The sequence below is a fragment of the Trichechus manatus genome, unplaced genomic scaffold (assembly GCF_000243295.1).
Source record: "Trichechus manatus latirostris isolate Lorelei unplaced genomic scaffold, TriManLat1.0 scaffold00132, whole genome shotgun sequence".
Classification (NCBI taxonomy): domain Eukaryota; kingdom Metazoa; phylum Chordata; class Mammalia; order Sirenia; family Trichechidae; genus Trichechus; species Trichechus manatus.
Window position 1 is genome coordinate 2,138,321 of NW_004444068.1, and position 11,450 is coordinate 2,149,770.

Here is an 11,450-nt window from a genome sequence, read left to right on the forward strand (position 1 = left end):
AGATGGGAAAACCAATATTCCCACCCTCGCCCCCGAAGGGAGGGCGTGTCCCTAAATTTTAGGCCCCAGGCCTGCAACCTTTCCGGCCGGCAGCTGGGGATCAGGGCTGCGAGATATCTGCCGGAGTTTCTTAGGAATTCCCAGGAGATCGCGGGGGCGTGGGCAGAGCGCGCGAGGCCCCTCCCCTTCGCCTTGCGGCCCCCTACTCTCAATGGGCAGCCTGAGGGCGGGGTTTGTTTACTCCTGCACGCACTGCAGTACCTGCCAATCCGTGGGGAGCGGCGCCTTACGTCACGCATGCCGCGGACCAATCGGCGTGCACCGTCCTGCTCCGCCGCCAAAGATCGCGCGGGGGAAGAGGGGCAGTGGCTGGCCGGGTGAGGGCTGACGAAGCCGCCAGGAGTCTTGGCTGCTGCTGCCGCTGCAGCCCGCATCGGGAGCGCCCTGACCCTTCCTCTTTGGTCCGGCTCGGGGGCGCGCGCACTCTCGGCGTTCTGGGGACTCGAACTCCAGTGACTCCACCCGGCCGGCCACGGCTGTCCCGCCGCCCCGGGTGTGAGTCCTCCGGGGCCGGGCCGCCACCTAGCGCGGGCGCCAGAGGAGCGGCGGCGCGAAGACACTCCCCAGCCTCGACCTGACAGCCCGCGGGCCGCCTCGCCCTCTGCAGCCGAGCGGCGGTAAGGTCCGGCGATGTGCGGGCCCGCGTTCCGAGGGGCCTGGGCCCGTCCGGCGCGCTCCGCGGCAGTTCAGCTCCCTGCGCCTCTCGCCCCTGCCACCCACCCTCCGTCTGCTTGTTCCCACGCGTTCTGCCGGGCCTGGGGGGTCACCGGGACTGTCTAGGGTGAGGGCAGGGTCGGGACCCGGAGACAGGCGTCCCCTGCGCCCACACAGCTTACTGGGGAGAGGCCGCGCCCCCTAAGTCCCTCTTCGTGCAAGAGGAGAAGGGCAGCTTTCTACATTATCGGTCTTCTGAGAAGTTGTTGTTGGGTGCCGTCGACTCGATTCCGACTCTTAGCGACCCCGTAGGACAGAGGAGAACTGCCCAGATGGTTTCCCAGACATAAATCTTTACGCTCGCAAATCGCCAGGTCTTTTCTCCCGCGGAGCCGCTGGTGGGTTGAACCAATGCGCCAGCAGGCTCCCTCAGAGGAGAAGAATGACTGCTAAGTGGTTTTCTGATTTTTCCATTCTTTGCATGGTCCACACTCCTCCATCTGGCTGAGACCAGATGCTTTTCAGAGTTCCAAAGAATCTCATGTTCCTCATTAGAGAACTTTTTTCTAAAGTAGAGAATCACCTTTTCTGGGCCCAGAGTCAACTGAGAAGTTTCGGAAAGTAGAGTCCCCTCCATAAAAATGTATAAAGGTTTTCATAGGATCTCCCTGAGAGGCAGTATCGCGAAGTGGATGGGCGCTCAGCCTCTGGAGCCATCATAACTGGGTTCGAGTCCCTCCTGAGTCACCTGTGACTGTACGGTCTCAGTTTCTTCGTCTGTGAAATAATAGGACCTACCTGCTTGGGGTGTCTGGAGGAGTAAATGAATTAACGTATATAACGCACTTGGAGCAAAGCTCGACTCATATTTGAGTGACTTGTGTAAGTTCGGCATTATTTTTTATTATTCATAGTACACTGAATGCTGGTTCAGAAAGGGACCCCTTTTTCTATTGAAACAGTTAATGGGCTCATTCCTTTCCATAGTCACTCCTGAAACTCCCTTTACGTCCTTGAATACTTTTCTCTTTTCCTAATTCTATCCCAGAGGACTCAGACTCCCTGTCCCACTTGTTCTTTTTCTAAGTCAGTAGCTCATTTTCTCCCCCCAAGTTTAGTTTTGTGTTTTTTCATTTGATCTCTACAGCCTAATTTTTTTCTGGGCCACTTGTTTTCTTATAATTGCTTGAAGTCATCTTCAGCTAATAAATACAGTTGAAGTTACTTACCTGTCTGTCCTCTCTACAGCATAATTATGACCTTGTCTTTTTTCAAGACTGAATATAAAACTTCGTCGATCTGATAATGCAGCTTGCTTTTCCATTTCATTGGTTAGCTAACGTTTTATCACTATCATATTACCATAATAAATCTTTAATGGTAGTGTCCATCTCAAATAGCACCAGGAGAAAAATCAAATGCCTAGACCCCAGATTCTATCACACTTGTGTCCTGGCTCTGGCTGCGTTTGTTATTTGTTAGAACATCTTGTGCCTGGAGCTGCACTGTCGTCTAATGGCAGACGTGGTGTCTGTAGCACTTTCCTGGCAGTGCAGTTGCCATTTCAACAGTGTGGTAATTATATTTTGTCAATAAAGTCTCAAGACTTTTTAAACTCTTACTCTGTAGTCCTCTTTAGTAGTTTAAGAAACAACACTGAATTTTTCTAGTGTGGAATACTTCATCTTACCATTTGGTGATCATGTAACCCCCTCCCAACACTTGTGAGTGTAGTCCAACTGGTACCTTCAAGTTTTTCCCTTGCAGCCCAGATTGTTAACTTTCTGAACCAGGTGCTCTGCAGTACAGCTCAATGTTGGCTATATAGATCAGCTCATCCTTAACGTGGAAAGCATATACTTGTAGATGAAAATTACACACTAAAATATACCCTAAAGGATTTAAAAATTGATTTTTATAATTAAGAATTAGAATGTGAGTATACATTAGCTTTTTTAACATAATCAACTGCTTTTTTTTTAAATTAAAAAAATCTTTTAAAAGGCTTTATTATTTTGAGCAGTAGTTTTAGGTTTACAGAAAAATTGAGCAGAAAAGTACAGAGGGTTCCACATGCCCCCTAACCTCCCTTACCCTTTCCCCTAGTTTCCGGTCTTATTGACAGTTGGCATTTTGTATCAGTGAGGTATATTTGTTACAAATGATGAACCAATATTAATACATTATTATTAACTAAAGTGCATAGTTTGTATTAGGGTTCACTTTTTGTGTTCTGTGGGTTTGGACAAATGCATAATGTCACATATCCACACAATAGTTTCACTGCCCTAAAGATCCTGTGTTCCATCTATTCATCCTCCCCTTCTCCACTCCCCCAAGCCCCCTAACTCATGACCACCAGTAGTCTTTTTATTGTCTCTATAGTTTTGCCTCTTCCACAATGTCATATAGTCGGAATCATAGCATGTAGCCTGTTCAGACTGGCATCTTTCACTTAGCCATGTGCATTTAGGTTTCCTCCACGCCTTTTCATAGTTTGATAATGTACATATTTTTATGGTTGAATAATACTCCATTGTATGGATGTACCACAGTTTGTTCATCCATTGACTTAATTGAAGATCATCTTGGTTGCTTCCAATTTTTAGCGTTTATGAATAAAGCTGCTAAAAATGTTTGCGTGCAGGTTTTTATGTGGGCATAAGTTTTCATCTTGAGTAAATACTTAGGAGTGTGATTGCTGGATCATATGGTAAGACTATGTTTAGCTTTCTAAGAAACTGTCAGCTGTCTTCTAAAGTGGCTGTACCATTTTGCGTTCCCACCAGCAGTGAATGAGAGTTCCTGTTGCTCCACATCCTCACCAGCATTTGATGTTGTCTGTATTTTGAAGTTTAGCCATTCTAGTAGTTGTATAGTCTTATTGTTTTAATTTGCAATTCCTTAATGACATATGATGTTGATTCTCTTTTCATATGCTTACTTACCATTTGTATATTTTCTTTGGTGAGATAGGAGTTCAGATCTTTTGTCCAATTGTTAATTGTTTTTTTGTTTTCATATTGTGGACTTTCAGGAGTTCTTTGTGCGTTTTTGATATGTCCTTTATTTATCAAATATGTGTTTTACAAATATTTTCTCCCATTCTGTGGCTAGTCTTTTGCAGAGCAGAAGTTCTTAACTTTAATTACATCCAACTTACCAATTTTTCTTTCATGGATCGTGCTCTTGGTATTGTATCTAGAAAGTCATCTCCCAACCCATGGCTTCGTTTTCTTGCTGTTGATAATTTAACTTATGTCTTGCAAATAATGCATGAGTTGTTTATATTTACATAGCACTTCACCAGTTTTAAAGCTCTTACATATGTGAAAGTTTTTAACGCATAGTGGGGAAAATTACTAAGAAATATTAAATAAAATTATGGCAAAGGTCTATCAGTGTTAACAATTAACAGAGAACAAAGGATGGAAAGGAAGAGTTTAAGATAAAGTTTTAATAGCAGAGGCGAAAATTTCAAATATGGGCATTAAATATTAGATATTGAATAGTACATTAGTGTATTTTATCTTTAAACTTAGATACATTTCTTTTAAAAAGTAAATAATAAAGCCACATTATTCATGAATTTATTCATTGTCAGATAATCTACGTTGTCACTTGGCAGGTTTACTTTTTTTCTGACCTTGTCTTCATCTTTTAGACTCTTGCTGAGACATGTGTCAGCATGGATCTCAGAAGGAACTAGAAGGCATAGCATTGAGAGTTTGTTAGATCACAGAATTTTAAGTTACAATGAATTAAAAGATTAGTAAATACCCTCTCTTCATATTGGAATTCTTTCCCTTTTAATCTGGAATACATGATTCTCTAGGGCTAGGGCATGGATGCATTTAAGTAAGTTTGTGAAGCCTCAGAAATTTTATCCAAAGTTACAGCATTTGTATGTTTTTCTGGAGAGAGCCTTCATAGTTTCATTGAATTTTTGGAGATACTTGCATGCCCTGAAAGATTAAGAAATACTGCCCCACAGCATGCCTGCTAAATGTCTTCTAGGCCCTACTTGAAATGAAGTTAGTGGTGAGATACATGACCTTGTGAGGCAAAGATATTTGAGCAACTCTAATTTTTATAAAATCATCTCTTTTAACAAACTGGAACTTATATCCTTGTTAGCTCTAGTTCTGTCTTTTCTGTATTGTGGGTTTTCAAATATTTGAAGATTATTATTATATTCTACTGATTCCTTTCTTCTATAGACAAAATATTCTCTGTATTTAACCTCTTCTAAAGATTATTTTTTATTTGAGCCTCCTCACAGGACTGATTGCTTATACTTGTGGATTTGTTTTAGTTCATCTACATTCTTCTTAAAAGTGTGGTACTCACAATTAGATATTAACCAATATAGGAGACTATAAGTTACCTCTCTGCTTTTAAAGCATGTATTTTAAGATTAAGAGTGCTTTTTGGCAACCACACCACACTGTTAATTCATAATAGTTTAGTGGTTAAGAGGACGGACTCTGGAACTAGACTGCCTGGGTTTAAATCCTGGCTCTACAGTTTATTAGCTGGCTGACCTTGGGTAGATTATTTAAACACACTGGGGCTCAGTTTGCTCGTCTGTAAAATGGGGTTAATAATAGTACCTATCTCATAGGGTTGTTGTAAGGATTAAATGACTGTGTGTGTGTAAAGCAATTAGAATGGTCCCTGGCAGTCAAGTGCTGTATAAATGTTACCTATGAGTCGGAGTCAGCTCGACGGCACGTAACAACATTATTATTTATTTTGTGATCAACTAAAATTCTTGCATTGTTTTGTCCATGCTGCTGTTAAGTTATGCTCTCCTAATTTTTGAAGAGGATATTTTTTTGGTAAGACTCTATATTTATCAGGGTCCCTGAGTGGTACAAACTGTTTGTGCTAGACTACTAGCCTAAAGGTTGGCTGTTCGGATCCACCCAGTGGCACCAGGGTACTAAAGACCTAGAAATCTGTTTCCATAAAGATTATAGCCAAGAAAACTCTATGGAGCAGTACTACACATTGGCTTACCATGAGTCAAAACCAACTTGACGGCAACGGGTTTGGTTTACATTTATCAGTATTATATTTCATCCTGTAAGACTGGTACCAATCTGTTGCCATTTTTTAAAATTCTGATTTTTGTGGAGCAAAATAAGTCGGTTGCAAAGGACAACTATTGTATGAGCTCACTTATATGAAATAAGCAAATATATAGAAACCAAAGATTATTAGTGGTTACCATGGGTGTGAGGGAGAGGGAAAGGTGGAGTTTTTCCTTAGGGGATAGTGAGTTTATTAATAGTGGTAGAATGATTTAGTAAAGGATAGTGAGAATGGTTGCACAACTTGAAGAATACAATCAATGTTACAGAATTGTACATGTAGAAATTGTTGAGAGAGCATGTTTTCTGTATATTTTTTACCACAATAAAATAAAAAAATTAGAATTCTGATTTTGTCATACAATAAATAGGTTTATCAAACCCATAAATTTGATACACTGTAAGTTTGATAATGCTGACGTTGCTCTCATATAAATCTTTTATAAAAATGTTGACTAGTCAGCTCCAAGAGCAGAGCTCAGACCACTAAGATGATTAAAAAAACATTAATTCTTTGCTTCAAGTTGTGTAGTCAATTAGAAATCCACCTAATTTATCATTGTCCTCCTCACATTTCTCCCAGTTTTTACAAGGAGTCTATGAGGAACTTTTAAAATGGTCTCACTTAAAATCCAGATAATCTTGTATGCCTCATTTTTTTTTTTTTACCCTAACCATTTAAGAATTGTCAGGAAAATCGTGTTAATCTGTCATTACTTAATGAAACTATACTGGTTTTCAGTGGTGTGTGTTGATTACTACTTTTTCTAAGCATTCACAAACCACACTCAGTGGTGATTCTAGAATCTTGTCTAGAATTGCATTTTACTTCAGTAATCAGTAGTTGGCAGGATGCCCCTTCTCCTTTTTGAACAGAGATACTACATTTTCCAGTCTTTAGTCTTCTGGCACCTCTCCTGTTCGTCCTAGTTTCTCAATAATTGCCAGCAGCTGTGTGGAAATTGCATCTGGAGCAGAGTACCTTGTTGAATGTTTACTTATAACAGTTAGGAACTCTCTTCAATCTTCTCATCCATGTTGGGCTTTGGTTTCCATTAATTCATTGCTTAAATTTATTAAATGCTTATTTTGTGAAGAATGCCAGTACTTGTTTTTGTTGGTCAAGTAGGCTCAGACTCATGGTGACCCCATGTATAACAGTATACAATGTTGCCCTGTCCTGCATCATCTTCAGGATCATTGATCCATTGTTGCAGCCATTGTGTATTTTGAGTGCCTTCCAACCTAAGGCGCTCATCTTTCAGCACGATGTTGGACCATATTCTGTTTTTATTGGCAAATTTTTGGAAGTAGATCCCCAGACCTTTCTTTCTAGTCTGTCTTAATCTAGAAGCTCTGCTGAAACCTGCCTACCATGTGTGACCCTGCTGGTATTTGAAATACTGGTGGCATAGCTTTCAGCATCATAGCAACATCAAGCCACCTCAGTACAACAAATTGACAGATGATGGTGGAATGCGCACTTAGCCTCATCCAGTCTGAAGATAATTTTTCCTAATAGAAATGCCTAAAACAAAAAGTCATCCACATCCATTTTTCTCCATCCCTACTGTTGTTACCATGTCTAGGCCACCATTCTTTCTTTTCTGGACTATAATAATAGCTTCCTATTCTAGTCTTTTCTGTCTGCAGTCCTTAAACATTGCATCCAGAGCCATCTTTCTTTTTAAAATGCGTGTTTCTCCTAGGAGACCTAATTTTTTTCAGAAATAGATTACCAAACACAACTACAGTTACATGAGCAACAGAAGACAAATTAGATATCTGGAACCTTCTAAAAATTAAATCCGTAAGCTCATCAAAGGACTTTTAAAAAGAGTGAAAAGAGAACCTACACCCTGGGAAAAAATCTTTAGAAACAACATATCTGATAAAGGTCTAATTTCTAAAATATGTAGAAAACTTTGACAACTTAACAACAAAAAGACAAACATTCCAATTGAAAAATGGGCAAAGGGTATGAACAGACACTTCACTAAAGAGGACATTCAAGTAGCCATTATTAGCCATCAGCAATCATTAGCCATTAGAGAGATGCAAATCAAAATTACAATGATGTACTATCTCACCCCTGCAAAAATGGCACTGATCCAAAAAAACAAATGCTGGTGAAATTGTGGGGGGACTGGAACCTATAAAAATGGTGTGGCAATGTTGGACCTCCTTGTCTGATTTCACAAGGGGAAGGAGAGAGAATCAGCATCAGCATCAGCCCAAGGCAGATTCCTATAAGGCGGAGGTCAGAAATACCTCCTCTCTCCAATCTTTTTTCCAGTTCTGACAGCAGCCATCCCTCCCACGACACTGTCTACTTCTCTGCTAGGTTTGATAATTCGTTGCAGTGACCACACAGAACTCACAGACAATAGTCACGATTATGGGGTTTGTTAGGGAAGTAACAGGTTACAATTCAGGATCAGGAATGACTCAGGATACAGTTCTTTGGTCAGGACAGCTTTTCAGCTGTGCCCACAGGCTTGTCTCTCCTTCAGCCCCTCAGTCTCTTGGCCTGGCCTCTGCCCTGCTCAGGCAAGTGTTACAAAACTCTTTAGCTCCGCAATAAGTACCTGGAGGCACCCCACTCTGCTAGTAAGCCTCAGTCTGAAGGTACTCAGCTCTCTCGCTCAGTGAGTTCGTAAGCTTAGCTCTGCTAACAAGCGTCCAGAGGCACCCTGCTCCACCAGGAAGCCTCCTGCCCAAAGGCACTTAGCTCTCTTATTCTGTGGGTCAGCACGCCCACTGTAGCCACCTTGCTCTGTGGGCTGGAAAGCCCACTGTGCCATCTCGTGCCAGTCTCCTGGTTCTGCTGCCACCGTTTCTCTGCCACTGCTTCTTACTGTCTTGTGCTGTCTCTGGTGTTACAGCTCTCTCTCTCTCTGTTTGTCTCCGGGTCTAGGAGTTTCTCAGCACATGGACCCTGGGTCCAAAGGACGCATTCTACTCCATCCTTTCCTTCTGGTGGTGGTGAGGTCCCCCCACCCCCGCTTCTGGGATTGGCTCCCTTTAGGCCTAGCAGGATGCCAAAACTAACCAACCACTTCATTAGGGCTCTATACACCTTATCTACATGGTCCCACCTGTAGGGGTTTTATGCACCTTATTTGCATTATTAGCAGGCTGTCTAATCCCGTTGATGGGCCACAAACACTTTATTTGCATACTCTCACCCAGTCATTTTGTAGAAGTCACAAGACCATGCATTGCTAGAAGAGCCATACAAAATAATTCACTGCACTGCAGAACCCTTATCCACTGCTGGTGGGATTGTAAAATGGTACAACCACTATGGAATGGTGCTTCCTCAAAAAGATAGAAATAGAAATATTACAATCTGAGGACTTCCGGGCAACATGGCACTATAGTGAGAAGCACCACGCTGTCCCTCCGCAGCAAAGATCAGAACTAAGTCAAACAGAGTCACATGTCAATCCTGAAATCCTAAGCATCAAGTGAAGAGATAAAGAACTCAGCCAAGCACCAAATGGAATAAGAAACTGACCAAGAACAGAGAGCAAGGAGAGATACATGCAGAAGTCCCCTATCAGCTACTGCAGCACGGACCCACCATCTTGGACTCCTATCGGAGGTCAGTGAACAGGGGGTACAAGAAAGCAGCTTCACGGGGCTTCCAGCAGGAGACAGAACAACCGGCAACCAGCGATATAGGCTTTCCCACCTGCCACCCTTCTTCACGCCCACTTAGCCTCCTCTGCTTCCTGCAGCCACAGTCTTTTGGCTGGGAAGCACCAGCTTCACCCCAGTGTTGCTTGGATTCCACCTGCCCGCACTGGCCGGCTCCCTGAGTGCCTTTTGTTGGCTGCTGGTGTTGCTTTTTTCCACTTCTTTAGATTTTTTCCTTACCTCTCACCACCTCCCCCTCCTTTCTCTCAAATACCTGGCTCCGTATGCCATCTTTGTTTCTTGCTAAAGGCTGCAAAACACCACTTGCTGTGAAATTGCTTCTGGGCTCATGCCACCACGCAGGTGGGACTCCCAGGGCTTTTTTGTTTGTTTGTTTGCTCTGATTTGTTCTGTTTTGATTTGTTTGTTTGTTTTTCTTTTCTCAGCTTGGGAGGCCCTTCTAGCCAGGCAGTACCATGCAGCTTGGAAGCTATGCCCTTACTCTGCACAGATGCACAGGGACATCCCTGGGGGCATTTCTTTTTCATTGTTTGTTTGTTTTGGGTTTTTTTTGTTTGTTTTGTTTTCTTCTCTCTCGTACTCCCTTTTTGTCTTTCTTCATTTCCAGTTTCTTGACTTATTCATTTTTTTCTTTTACCTTTTTTCTTTTTTTTTTTTCATTTTTGTTATTCCTCATTTCTCAGTCTGTCATCTTTCTACTCCAATAGCAAGCTGCCTTAGCACTCTTTTTTGTTTGTGTGTATGTTTTTGGCTCCTGTTCCTCTCTCGTCTCTCTCATCTTTCCCATACCCATCTTAGCTCCATACATCACAATCTACCCCCTCCTCCCTGCCTACCTGCACCGTGCACTGAACATCACACTCCCAAGCAGCAACAGGCATGGCCTACTGAACCTGCCCTGCACTGACTCCCGGTCCACACTGTCAGCCTGGTATGTACCGCAAACAACCCATTCCCAACAGCTCCCCTTCAGCTGGACCTGCCCTGCTGTACCATACCTGAGTGACCCTGCCCATTGGAGAAGGAGGTGAAAAGTATCATGCCCACAGACGAGCAGACAACAAAGAATGCACAGCCCACCTGCTCAGACATAACCAAATAAAGCAAAAAAGCAAGATGAAACAAACAAATCTACAATTAATAAATGAGAAAAATAACCACTGAATGTCCCGAAGACAACAGACAATATCAAAACTTTTACAAAAACAGGACAGGATGGTTCCAGTAGGCATCCAAAATAAAACACCAGATGACCTTCCAGTAGAAAAAAAGACACTAGACCTAACTGATACGGAATTCAAATCTCTAATATTCAGAATTATCCAAGAGTTTAAGCAAAAAACAGACAAAAATGAGGAAAAAATAGACAAATTCATGGAAAACACAGACAAAAAATGGAAGAATTCAAGAAAATAATACAGGTACAAAATGCTAAAATAAATTCACAACTAGATATCATATAAAAACAACAATTAGAAATCCAAAAGATAAACAACAAGATCTCAGAAGTGGACAGTGTTGCAGACGGGCTGAGGAGCAGGTTTGAAACGATGGAAGACAGGATCAGTGAAATTGAAGACAAACACTTGGCTACAACTCTGTTTGAGGAAAAATAAAAAAAAAAGAACGAAGAAAAATGAAGAAACCCTGAGAATTATGTGGGATACAATCAAAAGCAAAAATTGTGAGTGATCGGAGTTCCAGAACAGGCAGAGAAAACAGAAAACACAGAGAGGATCATTGAAGAATTGCTGACAGAAAATGTCCCCAGTATCTCAAAAGATGAAAAGCTGACCATCCAAGAAGCTCAGCGAACCCTCTATAGGATAGACCCCAGAAGAAAATCACCAAGGCATATCATAATCATACTCAATAAAACCAAAGACAAAGAATCCTGAAAGCAGCTCGAGAAAAACAAAAAGTCACATACAGAGGAGAAACAATAAGACTAAGCTCAGATTATTCAGCAGAAACAAC

General features: G+C 42.1%; 1 protein-coding gene across 2 annotated transcripts in view; it reads left to right on the top strand.

Annotated features, from left to right (window-relative positions):
• The first annotated feature begins 654 nt into the window (after positions 1-654).
• TFDP2 (transcription factor Dp-2) overlaps positions 655-11,450 on the top strand; it is a 230,826-nt gene continuing 220,030 nt past the window's right edge. Inside the window, exon 1 of one of the 2 annotated variants that reach the window (XM_023739335.1) lies at positions 655-677. The gene's annotated coding sequence lies outside the window, so the exon portion shown is untranslated. The remainder of the gene's footprint in view (positions 678-11,450) is intronic. The other variant, XM_023739334.1, reaches the window with a different exon arrangement.